We start from the raw sequence: 21,945 nt of genomic DNA, 5'->3' as shown, positions 1-21,945 counted from the left end.
CTCCATAATCATGAAGCTCATCAGTACAACACTTCTATCCTCTTTCTGACCATTTTCTTAATTCTCCTTCAGGAAAGTTGTGGTGGCTTGTCCTGTTAGTAATCTGAAAAAGAATAGGCACACTCAGCTTAGCTCCTGCCTATGCCTCTTGGATTCTGCCTATTCACATTCTGCTTTCTTTGACAAGAACAGGTTTGTGCTTTGGTCAAGGAACATCCTCCTAGCCTAGCACTGATATTCTATGCAGCTCTATTAACACCCTAATTAGACTTTCTCACCAAGATCTATCGACTCTTCTCCGAGCCTTTTCTCAGTGTTAAATGTGCTGTATTAGGTTCATGTGGCTTGTCACTTATTTCTCAACAGGTTCATAATAATACAAACATGAAGATTCTAATAATTTAGAATGTACCTGATGGAGTTTGTTTAAAAAATAACTAGACTTATATCTGTAAATTTTAATGTACTTATTCTAAATTTGGCAGAGAGAAACAATAAATTATAAATGATTTATATATCATAATCACCAAATGTTATAAATGTTGTATTGACACATATACTCTAGTAACAGATAATTTTTTTTTGCCTGTGAAATAGTTTTTATTTATTTCTGTATTTAAAGATTTATTTATTTATTTATCTATTTGAGAGAGAGACACACACACCCACACGAAGAGCATGAGCAGGGCATACGGAAAAGGACAAGCAGACTCCTGCTGAGCAGGGAGCCCTACGTACGGCTCAATCCCAGCACCCTGGGGTCATGACTTGAGCCTCAGGCAGACACTTAACACCCAGACACCCTGAAATAGTCTTTAAAAATCATGTACTTGGCAGTAGAAACATAGAGGAATATTGAAACCTCTGGCCAGCATTGTGAATGAATCTGTTTCTTCTTGTAGAACAAGAAGAAAATTTGTAGAAAAAATTGATAGAAAAAATTTTTGTTTCATGCATTGTGTATCTCTTTAATTTGGTGTATAAGTATTTAGGATTATTATTTCATTATTAAGAATTGATCCTTTATCAGTATAAAAATTCCCTTTTTATACTAGCTAATATGTTTTGGCTTTTTGTCTGTTATTAGTATATTCATTCCAGCTTTCTTTTGTTTAACATTAGGATGCTATATCACATTCATTCTTATGTAAATAATTAATTTCTATATTTACATTGAAATGGATTATGTTTAGGCAGTATATTATTGTGTCTTTTCTTATATAATCTGAAAGTCTCTGTCATTTAAATGGGTGTTCAGACAATTTACATTTAATCTAATTATTGATACATTTGAGTTTAAATTTACCATTTTATTTGATTTTCATTATTTCCACCTATTATTTTTCTCTTTTTCATATTGCATATTTTTGCCATCTCCCTTTGTTGGTTTTTTTTACTATAGGTAATAATGATTGTTTTATAGTTTACACATATATGACTTTATTTTTTTTAAGATTTTATTTATTTGACAGGCAGAGATCACAAGTAGGCAGAGAGGCAGGCAGAGAGAGAGGAGGAAACAGGCTCCCTGCTGAGCAGAGAGCCTGATGTGAGGCTCCATCCCAGGACCCTGGGATCATGACATGAGCCGAAGGCAGAGGCTTTAACCCACTGAGCCACCCAGGTGCCCCATATATATGACTTTAACTTAACACATTCTGTTTCCAACTAATACTATAACATATCACATAGGTTCTAAGAACTCTATGTTATGTCCTGACAGTACAGTTCCCCCTACTGGTTTTTGTGTTATTGTGACATATTTTACTTCCACATGTGTTATAAATCTTACAATATATTGTTAATATTTTTGTTTTTAACAGTTACCTCCTTTTTGAAGATAATTTTTAAAATGACAAAGATCATTTATATTTACCCACAGTTACTTTTTCCTCAGTGAGCTTTATTCCTTTCTGTACATTCAAACTTCAGTCTGAATGGGTTTTTTCTTTTGCTGAAGATTCTCTTCAACATTTCTTAGAGTTCAGGTCTGCTAGTGATTGTTTCACCTTATGTATGTCTGAAAAAGTCTTTATTTCACCATCATGTTTGAAAGATATTTTTGCTTGCTATAGAATTCCGTATTGACAGGGCTCTGTTTATTTTTCTTTTAAATAGTTTTAAATTGTAGCTCCACTGTCTTTCAACCCTTAGTTTTGATGTTGTAATTCTTTTTGTTTTACCCAGTGGAATGTTTAATTTATTCTGGATGCATTGATTGAGATTTTTAATATAAGGGTTTATAGTTTTCATCAAATTATGAAATTTTGGGGTAATGATATACTCAAATACTCTTTCAGCACCCTATATCCTTGAATACTGGAGGACATATATATCACATATATTAGGCTGTTTTAAGTTTTCTTATGGATCACTAAACTGTTTTATTTTCCTGCCCTCTTCTTTCTTTTATTTTGGATAGTTTCATTTGCAATGTCTTCAATTCACTAAACTTTTCTTATGCTGCTTAACCTCAAATTAATTCCACCCATTATATTATTTAACTTATAAATAAAAGCTTTATCTCTAGAAGTACAATATTTATATCTTCATCCCCATGTTTAATGTACTCAATATTTTCCCTACCTTCTTAAATATATATAAGTATAATAGGCTTTTATGTCCTTGGTGGCTAATCTTAGCAGTGTGTGTGTGTGTCTGGTTTTGGATCATTTTAGATTAATTTCCTTCTCCTTATGGGTCATGTGTTCCCACTTCATTGCATAGGATACCATTTTATATTGGAATCCAGATAGTTTGAATATAACTTGTTTGTTGCTAGATATTTGTATATTCCTATAAATACCCTTAAATGCATTGATTGCATCTGAGTTTTGTTCCCCCTGCTCTTTTGGGTTATTTTTTTTTCTTTGGCCTCAGGTAATTTCCTGATAAATTAGCACTGATAAATATTCAGATAATAGCTCAATGGAGGCTCTCTGGAGATTTCTGAAATTCTCTATGAAAGTCTCTCCTCTTCATTACCTGGAGCTTCCCTGGTGAATAAGTGAAATGACAAATAGATGGTGGGCGCTGCCCTGCGGCTCCTAACAACAAGGGTAGAAAAGAGACAGACAGCACATCTGTTCACATTCTATTGTCAAAAACATAGTCATATATAAACACCCCTAACAAAAATATTGGGATATATGGGACTGATTCCAGGTTTGGGGTATTATAAGTTTCTATGAATATTTCAGTAAGGGCCTTTTGTACTTAAACAAGTTTCAGTTCTCTTGTATAAATACCTAGATCATCTGGAAATTTTATGTTTAAATTAATAAGAAATTGCCAAAAGTTTTCCAAAGTGGTTCTATTGTTTTCAACTCCTAGCATAAATTTTTGTGTTTGATTTTTTCCAAAACTTGGTATTACCAGTCTTTTCTACTTTAGTCATTCTAGAGAGTTCATAATAACATCTAATAATGGTTTAATTTGCATTTCCTTGATGACTAACATTACTGAGCTATTTAATTTTGTTTTTGTTTATTGGCTCTTTATACTTACCTTTTTTTTGAAATGTTTGCTGCATTCTTTCTCTATTTTAAACATAAGATCTTTATTATTGTAGTGCAATTTCTTTTTGATAGATAAAAGTGTTTTATCCCATTCAAGAAAGAGATGACTATAGATATGAATATATATGTATATAATATATGTATATAGTACATGTGTATTTCTTTTCTTTCAGCTAAAGAGCTGTGTTTTCATTTTCTTAAATATTTTGAAGAGCAGGATCTATTTTTTATAAAATTCAATTTAAAAATTAGTTTTTATTTTTACCCAGAGTATATTTGTATCTGCTTGTGACACAAAATTATTACAAAACCAGGATGATTTATTCAAATGTATTATTCTAGATATAGATTGGACTCCTTACATTTAGGTCTGTGATCAATGAGTTTATATCATTTCATCAAAATATAGTTTGTATGCAATAAAATGATCCAATTTTACATGTACAGTTTATCATTGTGACTAATATACATAGTTGTGTAACAACCAACAAAGGGATATAGAACTTGTTTATCTTCCTACAAAATTTTCCTATATTCCTGTGAAGTCAATTCTCTTCCCCTTCTCTGGCTATTGGCAAATAGTGGTCTGCTTTCTATATTATACATTAACATTACAATCATGTGATCTCTATCAGAAAATGTATAAAACTAGTAAACTTTGTATATTTTATTCAGTTTTCCATTGTTTATGGTGGAAGGGTAATCCAGCATTATTTTCTTTATCAGGATGAAAACAGAAATTTTTATACAATCTTTTGCAAGATCAAACATTTAAGTATATAATGACTTCTTTACTTGAAAACTAACTTTACTGGATTAAGAACCTCAAAGCAAAAGATAAGGTTTCAAAGACTGAATCTGGCTTGACATTTATTCCAGTAGTATTCATTAAGATAGAGGTATTTGCCTACTCTAAAACTTTCTGATCAGGAGGTCAAGGAGGTCAAATGTGACTACCAAAATTTAGTAAACCACTTTCCAAAATACTTTATAATTACTTTTTTGGGTGAAAGTGTACCCTTATATTGCAACCACCTATTTGCAACAAGAGCAATTTAATGCAGATCCAAGGTCTCACAAATCTAGACAAATAAACTAGCACTGCCCTTGAAAACTTTTCACTTAAAGCTAACAAATGATTCCTGTATTGGGTATATGAAAAAACAACAAATGTAGCCATGGAAAGAGAATGTATAAGAGAGGAATTTAGTAACAAGCACACATGGATATCAGCAACTTACTTTTTAACAACAGAGAAAAACACAGGAGAAGGTATGTATTTTCTTTTCATAAGGAAAGAACTTTACTTTGTACAGTCCTATTTATTTTACTTATTTTTTTTCTTTTGTGTACTTTCACTGCACTTCTGATTCTACCTCCAAGAACAATTCACACAATTCATTGAAATAATAATAATAATCTATAATATTTTATCCTTCTTTGAAAGCTAGTACATGGAGTTACCCACTCATAACTAAATGCATATGTTGCAGGAAAAAAAATCCATTAAGCACATTTGGAACCAGAATTTCTATTGAAACTCACAGCATGTTACAAAGCAAAGGTAAAAAAAAAAAATATGTTATCATCATTATAGGATTGGACTTAATGGGAATCTAGAGTATTGCCCTGTCAATTGCAACTACATAAATTGATTCACTTTGTATTTTTACCCTGAAAAGAACACTCTAATGTGACATTAAAATATGTTTTATTTTGTGTTTTAAGAATTTAGAGAATTTTATTTTGGGGATAAAATCAGAGACTCCAAAGGAAGATACACAGCTAACAAAATATACATAAAAAGGTGAAATCATGAACAGCTGAATTCCAAAAGAAAGTATAAGTAAATCAAATCCTTTAGAATGAGATATCAATGCAATAAATCATATTAATCACAAAGCCCTAGGAAAAATGTCTAATTTATATGAATGTATCTGTATTTTGAGAGAACCACTGAAGGATTTCCAAATATTTGTTATTTTTATTACTACATATTACTGGTCTTCAAGCCTTAGAGTTTAGCTTTACTCAAAATCTCTATGATTTTTTTTATAGATTCATTATTTATAAAGGAGTCTGGATATAGCTACTAGGTAAGTGTTTTAATAACAGTTACAAAACTACTACTATTTATTGTGTACCTATAATGAACCATTCAGTTGTGTGCTATTAAAACTGTGTGGGCAGGGGGAAGTGAATACTCCCACCAAAGCGGCTTTCAAGCTGCCAATGTGATGTCACTGTACAGGAGGTGAAAAAAGATGCATACATTCTGCTTTTGCATGCGGATATGAGCTGGTTCCTGTATAAAAATGTATCTGTTGAGAAGATGTTCTGCAACACTTTGTGGTAACATTTATATTGGAAACTGTGGTGTTAAGTACTGGTGAATTTATCAACCGCTTGCAGCTAGAATGGGAGAGTCTAGATTCATAATGCAGGTCTTTTTCCTTGCGGTACCTGAGATCTGTATGTATACAGGTTCAAACACACACACACACACACACAGAGACACAAACAAACAAAAGTTGAATTTTTATATAGACAGAGGAAGACTCTAATAACAATATTGCTATAGTTAATATATATTTATGTTAGTTGTTTGCCTTTTCATTTATTTAATCAGTGAAGGCAAAGAGGAAATGAATAATGAAACTTCATTGATTCTTACCAATGTTATATCAGGTTTTGAAATTTCACTGTGTAAGTTTTAAACAGGAGTTTTTAAATGATTCAAGATGCGTGATGCGATGGTACATGGCTAGAAGTCAGTCGGTTGCTTTGGTGTTGCTCAAGAAGCATCACAGCGCTGTGTGAGTGCCTTGGCAGATGTAACAATCTTTCTTCTTCCCTCTCAATCTCTCCCTCAATCTCTCCTTCTTTTTCTTTTTAAAGACCTTATTTATTTATTTGACAGACAGAGATCACAAGCAGGCAGAGAGAGGAGGAAGCAGGACCCCACTGAGCAGAGAGCCCGATGCGGGGCTCGATCCCAGGACCATCATGACCTGAGCCCAAGGCAGAGGCTTAACCCACTGAGCCACCCAGGCGCCCCCTTTTTCTTTGTTTGTCCCTCACAAATTTTCAAGTTTTGTGGACATTATTAAGCTACTGTTTTGGATAGACAGACATAACTATTCTTCTCTATGAAACCAATTAAACCATATATATATATATATGTATATATATATATATATATACACACATATATGATTTATAATTTAAATTGTAATTTACTTTTAAATATAAATTTAAATGTAACTTATCATATACAATTTATTTTCATACCTCATTTAAATTTATGTAGGTCTGAATTTACAAGTATATATTTTACTGCCATTCATTTGATAAATAAATTAACAAGTCACAGAAAGTCATTTAAAATCTGCATATGAAATAAGGCAACTCTGAAGAGTGCTTCTTTTATATGACAATTCACAGTATGAACACATAATTCTGCAAATGAAAATTTACTAACGCATTTTAGAGTCAAAATTAAGACTGAAATCTTTAGAGCAGCAGGCAAAACGGTAGACTAAATTACAATGCCCATCTTCTTTTAATAATCTATTTAATATCCTTTTTAGATTTATGACTCTTACTTTATCTCAAAAGAGGGTTTACAGATTTCATAATGTCACCCTTTGTTTTGGCCTTAAAATTGTGGTGGAAGAAAAGCAGTCAAATAATATGTTTCAAATCTCTCCCCTCTATAATCAAGTTACTTAATGCAGTTGCTTTGGTAACTTTGATTCTGCAGAGGGACTCAGAGTTTATCCTATTCCTGAGAAATTCCATCTTTGGAAACATTATGCCCAGTTTATGAAAATGAATACCCTTCTAAACACTGGCTTTTAGATTTGAGAGAGATTAATTTCACCAAATTCTAAGTCTATGTGTCTTCATTAAAGAGGGCAAACTTTAATGGGGAATGCATTCTATCTATGCTAAGCCCACCCAAGAAGGTGTTTCCCTATTCAAGCCTGGTGCTAATAGTACTGTTCTCAAAAGCTTTTTTATATTTCTTATCCCTTGAAAAAGAGTTACAGTAAATCTGCAATTCCTTATTGGCTTATAATGTGCACAATTTCTTCCCTAAGTGTGCTCCAAAGAATTTACATGAAGCATCTTGAGGAGATTTACATTAAAAAAAAAAAAAAAAAGGTCAAATAATTTCCAGAAATGTATACCAGAATCCAGAAGTTAAATATTTTCTTAATCACATTTAGTTATTTGTATAGAGCATCTTCAAAAATAAAACAAAACAAATTAAAAACAAACAAACAAGACACTGTTCTCTGGAAATTACCTTGGGAAATTCTGCCACAGAAATGTGTGAAGTAAGTGAATACAAATTCAGAGTCCTAGAAATGGAGCCAAAACAAACCCATTTTCCTAAGAGGAAATGAATCTCAATCAAGCTGGATAATATTTGAAAACAAATACAGTACACCAGGTGTGCCTGGGTGGCTCAGTCCTTGGGCGGTCTGCCTTTGGCCCAGGTCATGATCCAGTGTCTTGGAATAGAGCCCCGCTTCCCGCACCCTGCTCAGAAGGGCGCCTGCTTCTCCCTCTCCAACTACTCCCTGCTTATGTTCCCTCTCTTGCTGTCTCTCTCTCTCTATCAAATAAATAATTAAAATCTTTTTATTTTCTTATTTATTTATTCATTTATTTTTAGATTTTATTTATTTATTTGACAAACAGAGATCCCAAGCAGGCAGAGAGGCAGGCAGAGAGAGAGGGGAAAGCAGGCTCCCCGCAGAGCAGAGAGCCCGATGTGGGGCTCGATCCCAGGACCCTGGAATCATGACCTGAGCCGAAGGCAGAGGCTTTAACCCACTGAGCCACCCAGGCGCCCCAAATAAAATCTTATTTTTTTTAATTTAAAAAAAATACAATTTTCATATTCTAATTACTAACATTTTTATTCATGATAGCTCCAATCTTGAGTACGAACCATAGAGCCTTGCTGTATCAGTTTATTGTTCACAGTTGAATATAGGCCCTAGACTAATTTTCTGAGATCAACATTTACCTCTTTCTGCTATGTTCATCATGCTCATACTCGGATTATACTAGGGTTGAACAAATTAGTAAATATATTTTATGTAATGAAAACCAGGTTGTCCATAATTTGGGGGAAAAAGTTAGAAATAAGGAAAGGGAGAAACCTAGAATGAACCGTGGAATGTTGGACTGGAATTGTAAAACTCACGGTTGAAAAAAGAAAAGATAAAAAACACAAAGCAAAAGCAAAATCCAAGACTATGAATTAGACATCTTATGTAATAATTTTGGAAAATAGCAAAACTGACTTCAAATATCTTTTTTTAGCTAACGTTTTCTCTGATTGTTTTCACTTCTCTAATTTTTTGTCCTCTTGGTCCTCTGTTTACACACACACACACCACACACATGCAAACCACATGCAAATACACACACACACATACACACATATATAGACTGTGAAAAACAAAACAAAAGCTAAAGAGTGGAAAAGAATAGTATATACACTATAATCGAAGAAAAAGCATACCAGAAATAAATGTATATCTGCCTCGGCACATTGAAAGATGTGCTTATGTATCAGTGAACATTAACCTAAAAACTTCAACTCTAAGACGATTCCTATCAAAATTGTTAGACAATAAAGGACAAAGGAAAAAGTGTTTGGAACCTTCAAACAAAATTACCATATTTATTATCAGAGGGGAACAAAATCTGATTGGTGTCTGATTTCTTTATTCTTGGCAGAACAGACAATGCAAATGAACAAGGAATTCAAATACACAGAGAAAGATCGAAGATTCTATACATAGCCAGTTGCCCTTCAAGGATCTAGTCTTTAGGAAACTATGGAACAGGCAAGAACACAAGGAGTACTATATTTGGAATCCTCTTGGGAAACCTACTAGAAAATGAGTTTCAGCAAACCAAGAGATGATATTGGATATTTTAGCAAAATATATGCATTGAATATACTTATAGATCAAAGACTATATGTTTGGAACATAAACTGACAAATCGACAAGGTATGAAGAATACAACTAAAAACGTGGAAGAGAGAAGGAAGGGGAAAATGGAATAAGGTCCGGGATTTTTACATGGGCATAGGAGAGTCTCTTAGTTCAACAAAATACGATAAACTGGATGGGTTAAGCAACAGAAATTTATTTTCTTAAAGTTCTGGAGGCCGGAAAGCTGAGATTAAGGTGCCAGCAGGGTTGGTATCTGGTGAGAGTTCTTTTCCCGGATGCAGTCATCTTGCTGCTATGTCCTTACATTGCGGAGGGAAAGACGGCCCTGTGGGGTCTCTTTCTATAAGGGCATTAACCCCATCATTCAAGAACCTATTCTCATGACCTTCTCTAAGACTCTCTTCCAAAGACCCCATCTGCAAACACCATCACACTGGGATTTGGGGTAAATCGAGGAAGTGTGAATCTGGGAATGAATATTTCAGTCCATAGCAGAGACCAGAGATATTCTGATAGTCAGAAAATCCGAAGGTAAAAGTCTAAGCAAGGGGAAAGGACAAGAGCGCGACATAACGTCGTCAGCATGAACACCACCAGAATAGGAACGAGTCCTTCCTGAATACCAGAGCGATACACTCAGACAGAGAAAACAAACCACCTAAAAAGAGTATATATAGCATAAAGGCCAAAATGATCAGAACAAAAACTATTATGATATGATTGAAACCACACCTATATTATATAAATGAATGTGAATAGAAACTGACACAAAGCAAACAAAAAACTACGAATCAACTCACAAAGTGAAACCCATGTCAATACCGTCTTCAAGAGGCATATCTAAAGAAAAGTGACTCTGAAAGACTGAAATTTAAAGGTGATGATATTATACCATCTCAGAGAAAGAAAACAAAGAAGTTATTGCTATTCTGATACTAGAGAAGGCAGAATTCAGACCTCAAATATTAAGTATATTAATAAAGAACAACCTGAAATTCTAAAAGCCACATTCACAGTAAATATATAACAGTTTTGACCATGTACACAAAAGTGCAAAAAATAAACAAAATTAACTTAATAAAGAAGTACATGAAAGAGAAGAAACAGAAAGAAATGTATATATATGAAGAACTGAACATACTATCAGTCCAAAAAAATCAAGAGGACCAAGAATAAACAGAATGTAAAAGACTTCAACAATGTTATAAAAAGATCACAGATCTTATAAAAATACACCAGCACTTAACACCTAATATTAGAGAATATAATTAAATTTCAAGCAAACATTGGCTCATAGAAATTGATCATGCATTAGAACATAAAATATCATTAAATTCCACAAAGTAGGAATGATGCAACCAATATCTTAAACACAACGCAGTAAAAATTAAAAAATAATAAAGATTGTAACAAAAGCAACCAATCCAACTACTTAAATAAAATGGGCAAATTCATTTAAAAATGCAATTTAGCAAAACTGGCACAAGAAAAAATGAATATAGCATATAACTAATAAAGAAATTCAATTTGTTGTCAAACTCCCTAAAAGAAAACCCAGGTCCAAATGATTTGACTGCTAAATTCTATCAGAAGTGAAAGAAGAAACACCCCTCCCCAACTTACATAAAATATTTCAGTGGATAGAAGAGAAATCAAATTGCCTAACTTGTAATATGAGGTTAGCATAATCATTAAGAAAACCTAGTAAACAAATCATACAAACACAAAAATATTCTAGACAATGTCCTTTATGAATATGGAGAACATAATTCTTACTATATTAGCAAAATAAATTCTGATAATATATAAATAACATGTCATGACCAAGAAGGATTTAGCCAACATTTTAAGTTGGAATAACATTTAAAATCAACCAATGTAATTCCCTATATTGACAATAGAAGAGGGACCAAATCATCATTTCAGTAGATGTAGAGAAAGCACTTGAAAATTTTTAAAAATTAACACCTATTAGTGGTCAAAACTGTTAATACACTAAGAATAGTGGGAAACCTCCACAAATTGGTAAAGAGCATAGATGAAAATCCTAGAGTTAATGACACAATGGTGAGGGGCTGCATTATTTCCCTCTGAGTTTAGGGACAAGACAATGAACCCTGTTTCAATCACTACTGTTCAGTTACTACACTGAATAAATGATACATCTAGCTTTCATGATCGCTGCAACTTTTTCAATGAAGTAGAAAGCCAGGCTATCATTTGAAACATGGAAGATTGAAGGTGGTTTACTAGGTGTTTGAATAAATGGAAAAAGAGTGCAAAAAAAAGCCAACTGTGCACGTGAATAAATTTGAATGGGCAATGAAAGCACAAAACTACATCTGATTGTATCAGGGCCTGTTGCTACTGTTCTTATAGGTGATTCTGCTTATCGATATGGAGGAGGGTTTTTCTCCAGATGCACAGTGGTGACAAATGGTGTATAATTCCAAGGCATGCTCATTCTAATACATGTTCTAAGTATGCTAGTCATGCTATTTTAGAAACTGTAATTTTTTTTAAAGATTTTATTTATTCATTTGACAGAGAGAAAGAGCAAGCACAAGCAGGGGGAGCAGCAGAGGGAGAGGAAGAAGCAGGCTCTCTGCCAAGCAGGGAGCCTGAGGCCGGGCTCGATCCCGGCACTCGAGATCATGACCTGAGCCAAAGACAGATGCTCAACCAACTGAGCCGCTCAGGTGTCCCTGAAACTGCAATTTTCTTTGAAATAATTATTAAATTTTATAGCAAACTGCTTTAGAATCTCAAGGTAAAATTAATGAGAACACATTTTACAACTGATTGTCTTTTTAAAAGGTAGACACTCAAGTTTAGTAACACACGGGATTGAGTATAAAGTCTAACTCTAACCAAAAAGGAGAACATCGAATAAAATTGATTTTTAAATAAATTACATGGATAAAAATTGTTCACATATTTCTATTTAAATCATTTATTTTCAACATATTTAAACAAAAAAATTGTCATCAGGGAAATTACATCTTTTTTTATACAAAGAGTAGATTAGAATTGAGTACTTAATACTTAGTCTTTTAGACAATGGGAATGAGTCCTCATTTTGGCGATTCTGAAGATATGCTTAGGAATCCTATCATTTGAACACAAATGGAAATGCTTTCATTATTATGGCAACATTATCAGTGTATTGCTTTAAAATAGATTAATGTTATGGAGAAGAAATGCATTAAAAAAACCTTTTTAATTCAGGACTCTTTCTAAGAAGTAGCAGTAATGTTATTTATGGCTTAATAATTATAAATAAATTTATATTATATTTAATTTTTGCATGTGCAATCGCGGTTTACCGAAAGTTAGGTAATTCCAGCATGAACTACCCTCAATAAGATATACAGATTAGGAGTCTACGACACAGAATACCAAGTAAGTATAACAGTATTAGAAGATAATATGCTCTAATGAAAAAGCATCTGATATAATATGTTTTGCTTCCTCTAAACTGCTGTTTTCAATTTCTTGGCAATGTACATTAATGCAGAAAATGTGTTCCATACTGTGTGGTGTGACCTAGATCATAAAATACAGAACAAAGAGTGACACTGTACTTAAGTGAACTCATTAAAACAGTTCAATAAAATGTGTGCATGCTTTTCAAATAAGTGCTGTTCAGGAAATTAATTATAATTTGTTAATAATTTAAGCCTTTTTTACATGAATAGTCTAGACTGGTGCATTTTCCCTTTTACTCTTTTTTTTTTCTTTTTAAGATTTTTTTTTTCCTGAGGAAAAAAATAATCTCGTGGCAACAGAACCCAAAATGAAACCCAGTATGGTATGACGTAGAATACTAGAGTACAAATCACGGTTGTTTATATTGCATTTAATAGAGCTTTGCATCAAATGGGTTTTAATCTTTCTGGTACATTTTAGTACAACGTAATCCAGGGTTTCAATGAGACCGCTTTGGAACAGAGCTGGACAACAAAGCATAGTAGACACGTGGCAAAGATCTCTCAAAAGATGGAGTCTCAGGCTCCATCAAATGTCCTCAGTCTCATCAAATGTCCTGTAGCTTGCCAAACAAAAGAAGAAATAAACAGCTGTAAATAAACTAAAACAAGGTGAGTAGAAATAAGGAAAGAGAAATGAGGAAATCAAGGCACAAGAAAGTAGAATAAGAATACATTTCTGGATCCTTCGTAAGCAGATTTAAAAAAGTTTTTAAACTTTCTCATTGCATATTATTCTTAGGATCTAGGTAAATTTTTTTTTGTTTGTTTTTATTTATGTTTTTTTCTCAGTGCTCCTTAAACAAAAGAAATATACAGTAGTTATGTTGTATTAAGTAGTTAAGCACAAACAACATCATTAGGATGTGTGTTCTAACAACTGACAGCTACTTCAGAAAAGTTGTACACAGAATATAAAAAACAAAATTATGTCATTATGAAATAATCACAATGATTTACTTATAAAACATAAAATGTTTAGCAGATGGCAAGTCTTTTTCCACTTATGTTCACAGACCTTTAAAATGCCATGTTACTTTTAATTCTTTTTCTTTTCTTCTGCTCTATTCATTCACTTTTCCTTTCCAAAAACCCCATTGTGAGACAAGAAGCTATCCAGTCATATAACCTTCAGGAAAGTACTTTATTATCAGTTCTGACTACACTTTTGCCTTGTCTGAGGAACATCCCTTCTAGAATTCTCATGCATAAAATTCCACAAATCCTCCCACACACACACACAATAAACTACAATTAAAAAAGTAATAAATTTTAAAGGGGAAAGCAGAAAGACATACATGAACATATGAAAGAAGCACAAAACCCAGATTTTTTGTCATGAATTGAACAGAACTTTCCAGAGTTTGTATCACATAATTTGACATCTGACAAATGAAGGAAAATACAGCAGATGAAAAAGGGGAATGGGGAAATATAGTGTGCCTACAGTAGAGAGTAGAACTTTATGAAGAGAGGCTTGATATGCAATCCATGTCACATCACAAAATGCTAGATGTCATCTTATGGTAACATGCGTGATGAGATTGGTATTCTTAAAAGATGGTGGCCCTCACTGCGGTTTGGATTATGGTGTTATAGCTAGGTTTCTTTGTTTGTAAGGAATCGAAAGTACTTTAGACTAGTTCAAAAAAGGGAAGGGAGCTATCTTTGTAACTGCAAGCATAGAACATTCAGCAGTAAAGGGACAAAATTATACAGCTAACCATGAACATGAACAGTAATGGAGGAAGGTCTTATGGAGGCAGGAGAAAAATGGGCAGTTCTAAAAAGCAGAGTAGAAAGAGGATACAGACCTCTAACACACTGATTTTCATCAGCCTCTTCTTTTCTTTTAATTTGCCAGATGATTGTTTTTATAACTTTTCCATACCATTATTCCTTTTGGCACATCCCTTCTGAATTTATGCCATTGCTTTGATCAGGATCCATTTGTGCCTTTAAGTGTACCTCACAGCTTCTTTCTAGTTATGCGTTATTCAGCTTCAGTTCCCAGGACTAACTGAACAATTTACAAAGTATTTCCAAGTTTGGATTCCAAAGAAAGAGGAAGGGAGAGTGAGACACCAAGAGACAAACAGACATTGAGAGAGATTGATAACCTAACTTCCCTTTTAACAACAACAACAACAACAACAAAAGTTATAGCTTAATTACTTTCAAATCAATGGCCATTCTTATGACACAAACCATAACTATTTTAAGAGTAGCTATGGTAGATTAACTATAACTATCATCAGGGTAAACTCTTACGGACACAAGTTTGCAAAATGAGCAAAGCCAGAAACTAGGACAATTTCCCTTAGAATAAGTTGTGAATAAGGCAGATAGAAGCTAGGGAAAATTTTTAATGCTAATACAGAAAAGGGATGGCAATAATCTAGAGTTATGGCCAAGGGGAAGAAGATCATTAGATGATCATGGATACATTTGTTGGTCAATTAAACAATCCTGTTAACTGGCTAGATGTGAGGCTGAGGAGATATAAAGGAGTTAAGCATCAGTGATCACGCAAACGAAAGAAATTGTGGTAATTTTTGGTGACATACTGCGTACAATAGTAGCAGCATATAAAGGGACTGGAGTTAACCTTCTATGCACACTTAGCAAAAATATCTTTCGGTGCTATACGATGATAATTGATGATAATCATATGTTAATTTTATCATTAGCCATTGACATTGACATAGATCTATTATTGATTTAGAACATGCACTCATAACATAAAAATAAAGCTATGATCATAATTATTTAATGATACAAACTTTTATCATAGGTTTTTCTGAAAGGCCTTTGCAGAGTATAGAGAATATAATTACACTGGGCAATTAATAGAACCCTCTCAACAGAGGGGCAAACTAGACAGGACATCAGGATATACATATTTATAATCAAACAAAGAAGGTGTAAGGAAGAGATGTCAGCATCATGGTGGCATGAATTGTTCCTCTTTTATTCTCCTTTGATTTACAACCAGTTGGACATCCACAAATAAAAAAAGAAAAAGTGCCTCTTTAGAGCATATGAGGATACCTGAGAGATCCATCCATCCACGCACCTGAAAGTGGTAGACTACACCATGGAGGAGATCGCAGAGTGAGAGGAAAATGCTGGCCAACCAGCCATACTAGAGGCAGTGACAGCAGAGAGGGAAACAGCTGGTCAGGCAGAGGGCCAGCATGATTCTTCTGGCAGAGGAGGTAAAGGGTAGTGTGGTGAGTTGTTGGGGGGGGAAGAGTGTCTCCCAACACACACACACACACACACACACACACACACACACACACACGGCAGCTAGAGAGACCAGGTCTCTCTCTGAGGAAAGACTCCAGTGTCTGAGGAAGGGAAAAGAAAGGGAAGTAGATAGAACAAGAGAACTGACAGAAACCATGAGGACCCACTACAGATCTATGGAACACTCCACTCCGGATTTGAGGATCCCCTACCAGACATGGGCACATCAAAGCCCCAAGTACTAAGTGCTCATCCTTTTCCCCCATCTCTACCACTAAAGAAATAAATTAATAAAAAGGATGTACTTCCACCTTAGCACCCAATCAGTTCCGGAGTAGAAACCCAAAACTTGTGCTGTATTGTCACCTTCTGGAAAACAAAAGGAAACCTCCTAACTACCAACTTGTTGAACTGTCAGAATTAAAGTTAACAAAACTTTGCCTAAATAAGAAAGGTGTTGGTTACTTCAAATGTAATGGCAGAGAACTTTTCATTAAATACCATGAAAAAAATCACAATAGTATGACATCATGAAAATAACACATCAATATTCTAGCAGCCAAACCCCAAAACATGGAATATTGCAATCTAACTGATAAAGAATTTTAAATTGCTGTTATGAAGAAATTCAACAAGTTAAAAGAAAACTCAGAGAGGTAATACAATGATCTCAGGAATAAAATTAACGAACAGATGAGTATTTAGCCAAGATACTGAAATTCTAAAAAAAGAACCAAAAAGAAATTGTATAGCCAGAAACTTTAATAAATGAGAAAAAAATAGACTGGAAAGCACTGGAAATAGAGCAGATCATATAAAAGAGAATTAGCAAACTCAAAGATATAAATACAAAAATTATTTAGAAGAATGAAGACAGAGAACTAAGATTTTTATTTAAACATGAAAAAATTCGATGAGAACTTTTTGACTCCACTAGAAAGCCAACATAATAATGGTATCCCAGAAGAAGAAGAAGAAGAAGAGGAGGAGGAGGAGGAGGAGGAGGAGATGGAAGAAAAAGAGTGGGAGAGGGAGCAGAGAGCAGATTTAAAGAAATAAAAGCTGAGAACTTCTTAAACTGAATATATAAGTCCACGAAGCTAAGATAACATATTATCTCAGCAAAAAAAGACCTTCCCCAAGACACTTCATACTAAATCTGTCCAAAGTCAATGTTAAAGAATGAATTTTAAAGGCAGTCCGGAGGAAACAAACAAACAAACAAAGAAAACAAAACAGTAACCTACAAAGGCATCCCCATTAGACTATTAGAACTCTACAGGCCAGGAAAGAGTGGGAAGACATATTCAAAATATTGAAATATAAAAACTGCCAACCAAGAAGACTCTATCTGGCAAAGTTATCCTTTAGATATGAAGGCGAAATACTTTCCTAAACAAACCAAAGTTGAAAGAGTTCATGACCACTTAAAATTTGCCCTATAAGAAACATTGAAAGGAGCTCTTCAAGCTGAAATGAAAAGACAAAGTACATAAAGCTCTTTTTTCTTAGAATAGTGTATTAACTCTTAGCTAGAGCATGAAAGTTAAAGGAAAAGTGCATTACAAATAACTATTGCTACTAAAACTTGGTAACAAAATTACAGCATAATACGGTAATTGGTGACATCAAAACTATGAAAGGGGGAAGATAAAAGGTGTCACTCTCGTGTGGTCAAATAGAGATAAACAGCCATCAGCAGAAAAAGGACTATTTTATCTGCATGATGCTTTACAAAAACTTCATGAAAACCCAAAGCAAATATCTAGAGCAGATGTATGACACATTAAAAAAAGGAGGGAGACTGAGAAAATCACTATAGAAAACCACCAAAAGTAGACAGAAACAGAAGGAAAAAGAAACAATAGAGAAACAAAATAACTGGAAGACCAATGACAAAACAGCAGGAAGCCATTACATACCAATAATCACCCTCAATGCAAAGTGACTAAACTCATCAATCAGGAGTCACGGAGTGGCCAGAGGGATAAAAAACAAGATTCAGTTGCATGCTGCCTACAGAGGACTAGGCTCAAAGTGAAAGGATGGAGGGTGATATTCCTACCAAACAGAAATAAAAATAGGCAGACATAGCCACGCTTGTATCAGACAGAATAAAATTCAATCCAAAAAGGGTAGCAAGAGACAAAGAATGTCATTGAGTAATGATAAAGGGGTCAACACATTAATAAGGTGTAAAAATTGTGAATATGTATATGCTCCCAGCGCCTGAACACCAAAATATATTAAGCAATTAACAGCAGATCTTAAGGAAGAAATAGATAAAAATACAGTAATTGTACGAGACTATCCTGTTACTAGCAATGAATGGATCATCCAGAGAGAAAATCAACAAGGAAATGTTGGGATTGAACAGCGTTTTAGGAAAAATTGACTTATTAGACATATACAGAACATTCCATCCAACAATAGCAGAATACACATTTTTTTCTCAAGAATACCTGCAACATTGTGCAGGATAGGTCATGTAATAGGCAACAATTCTTAACAGATTTAAGAAGACTGAAATCATACCTAATTACTTTCTCTAACCACACTGGTATGAAACTAGAAATCAATAAGAGAAAAGTGATAAGTAAATAAATGTGTAGAAACTAAACCACATACTTTTTAATTAAACAGTCACTGGGACAGAAAATAAATCAAAAGGGAAGTAAGATATCATGCTGAAACAAAGGAAAATACAACATATCAAATATAGTGGGATGAAGCAAAAGCAGTTCTGAGAGGAAAATTTATAGCAATAAATGCATATATTAATAAATTAAAATCTCAAATAAACAATGTGAACTTACACCTCAAGAAACCAGAAAAAGAACAAAGTAAACCCAATGTCAGCAGAATAAAGATCAGTGTAGAAATAAAGATCAGAGTAGAAATAAGGTAGAGAAGAGGAAAAGAAAAGAAAAGATCATTGAAACTAAGAGTTAGTTCTTGAAAAAGATAAACAAAAGTAACAAATCCTTAACTAAACTAAGAAAAAAAAAAAAAAGAGAGAGAGAGTTCTGTCACTTATGTGTCTGTCTTCAGCTAAGGTCAAGATCCCAGGATCCTGGGGTGGAGTCCCATATTGGGCTCCCTGCTCAGTGGGGAGCCTGAATCTCCCTCTGCCTGCCTCTCTCATTCTTGCTCTCTGATAAATAAATACATAAAATATTTTTTAAAAAAGAAGAAAAGAGAGAAGATTCCAATAAATAAAATTAGAAATGAAGGAAGAGACATTTCAACTGATACTCCAGAAAAACACAGAATCTTAAGAGACTATGTTGAACAAATATGCCAACAACTTATGTAACCTAGAAGTGATACCAAAACTAGATAAGGATGCCACAAGAAAAGAAAGCTGTACACGACCATCCCTGATGAACGTACATGCAAACATTCTCAACAAAACATTAGCTAACCAAAGTCAAGAACACACTGAAAGTGTTATACATCCTGACCAAGTGGGATTTATCTCAAGGATGCAAGGTTGGGCTGACATATACAAATCAATAAGTCTAACAAACTACATCAATAAAATGAAAGATAAAAATCACATGATCATCTCAGTAGACAAAATACAATAGCCTCTCAAGATAAAAACCCTGAACAACCCTTGTGTAGAAGGAACTTACATCACATAATCAAGGCCATATATGACAAGCCCGCAGCTAACATTCTGCTTACGAGAGAGCAACTGAAAGCATTTCCTCTAAGGTCTGGAAAAGGCTGAATGCCCACTCCCACTAATCATATTTAATGTAATCCTAGAAGTCCTGGCTAGAGCCGTTAGGCAAGATGAAGAAACAGGGGTACCTGGGTGGCTCAGTGGGTTAAAGCCTCCGTCTTTGGCTCAGGTCATGATCCCAGGGTCCTGAGATTGAGCCCCGCGTCGGGTTCTCTGCTCAGCAGGGAGCCTGCTTGCTTCCCTTCCTCTATCTGCCTGCCTCTCTGCCTACTTGTGACCTATCTGTCAAATAAATAAATAAAATCTTTAAAAAAAGAGAAAGACGAAGAAACAAAAGGCATCCAAATTAGAAAGGAAGAAGTAAAATTGTTATTTGCTAGTGATACAACTTTACATATAGAAAATCTCAAAGGATAAGCCAAAAAACTGTTGCAACTAATCAACAATTTTAGTAAAGTGGTAGGATACAAAATCAACATACAGAAGTCCAATGACAAAGCTTCCAAAAAAGAAATAAAGAAAATCATTGATTTATAATAGCATCAAAAACAATAACATTCTCGAAGTAAATTTAACCAAGGAGGTAAAAGACTTGTACCCTAACAACATTTTTTGTGTGTTTTAAGAGTTTATCACTGTATTCCCTAGAGCCTATAATGTACCTGACACATGGAAAGACCTCAATATATAAAGGATAAATTAATAAATGTCTGAATATATATCTGTGATAATGGTAAAAGCAAAGGAAGAGTGTAACCTAGCACTGCAATAACTTGGATTATTATTAAGTAATGGAGATGCTATTTATCAGTGAATACTCGGACATATTTTGAGGACTCTGAGTGGAGATAAGACTAAATAATAATGTGGTTTATCAAAACTCTATTAGAAAAATTATTGACATTATTTGTTCCATTATGAATGTATATCTAATTTCATTTTTATTTAAATATAAATATTTAGGCAATAAATTTGAATCATTATTTCTTAAATATCTTTTGTGACTAGGTCACAGACATATTCCCTAGAAATTAAATACTTCTTTAACCTTACATTGATATTTCATGTGCTTTTTTTTTTTTTTAATTTTATTTATTTATTTGACAGAGAGAGATCACAAATAGACAGAGAGGCAGGCAGAGAGAGAGAGGGAAGCAGGCTCCCGCCGAGCAGAGAACCCGACGCGGGACTTGATCCCAGGACCCTGAGACCACGACCCGAGCCAAAGGCAGCGGCCTAACCCACTGAGCCACCCAGGCACCCTCATGTGCTCTTTTAAAAATTGTGAATTAATAGAAGTCAAATGAAATAAATTCCAAATCAGAAAAAAATATTTACTGTAATGAGATTTCATAATATTTAAATTCCAAATTGCTTAATGGCTGTTGCATGAGGGTTCTTTCTTATACTACTATTTTATGTATCTTTTCCCAACTTTTGCCTCTCCCAGTTATTTCTTACTGATATTCATCAGCAAAATGAGATCTCTAATATTCTCACTCCTGGAAAATGAAAGGAGAAAGCTTTGCATCTACTGCTTTTTTTCTACTCTAAATATAGTTAATAATAGAATGACTATTCCATTGTTATTCAAATTATCTTTCAAGCCAATCCACTTAAATAAAATAATACAGCTGATATATAATAAGCACTCCATATTGCAAAGCATTTTACTGGGTTAACTCATTTAATCCTAATAGCTGCACATTAAACAATATCATTATTTTCCTTTTACAAGGAATGAGCAGAGGCTTACGGAGAAGAGTAACCACTTGAGGTCACTGAGCTAATACAGATGGAGCAGAGTGACTGGAAGTCTGTGCCTTAGCCTCGGTGCTAATTCCCTACACTTCTCTCTTTGTCCTCGCCCAACATACTACTCTAGGCCATTTTTTCCCTCTTTTTGAACCAGTTCTCTAACTGGTTTTCCAATTCCCCTTTCCCAGTTAATTCCCTCCCCACACACAGTCAAGTGGGAATTCATGGCTTCTCTGCTTAAAACCTCACAGTGA

The sequence above is a fragment of the Mustela lutreola genome, chromosome 3 (assembly GCF_030435805.1).
Source record: "Mustela lutreola isolate mMusLut2 chromosome 3, mMusLut2.pri, whole genome shotgun sequence".
In the NCBI taxonomy this organism is placed as follows: Eukaryota; Metazoa; Chordata; class Mammalia; order Carnivora; family Mustelidae; genus Mustela; species Mustela lutreola.
This window is presented reverse-complemented; position numbering follows the sequence as displayed.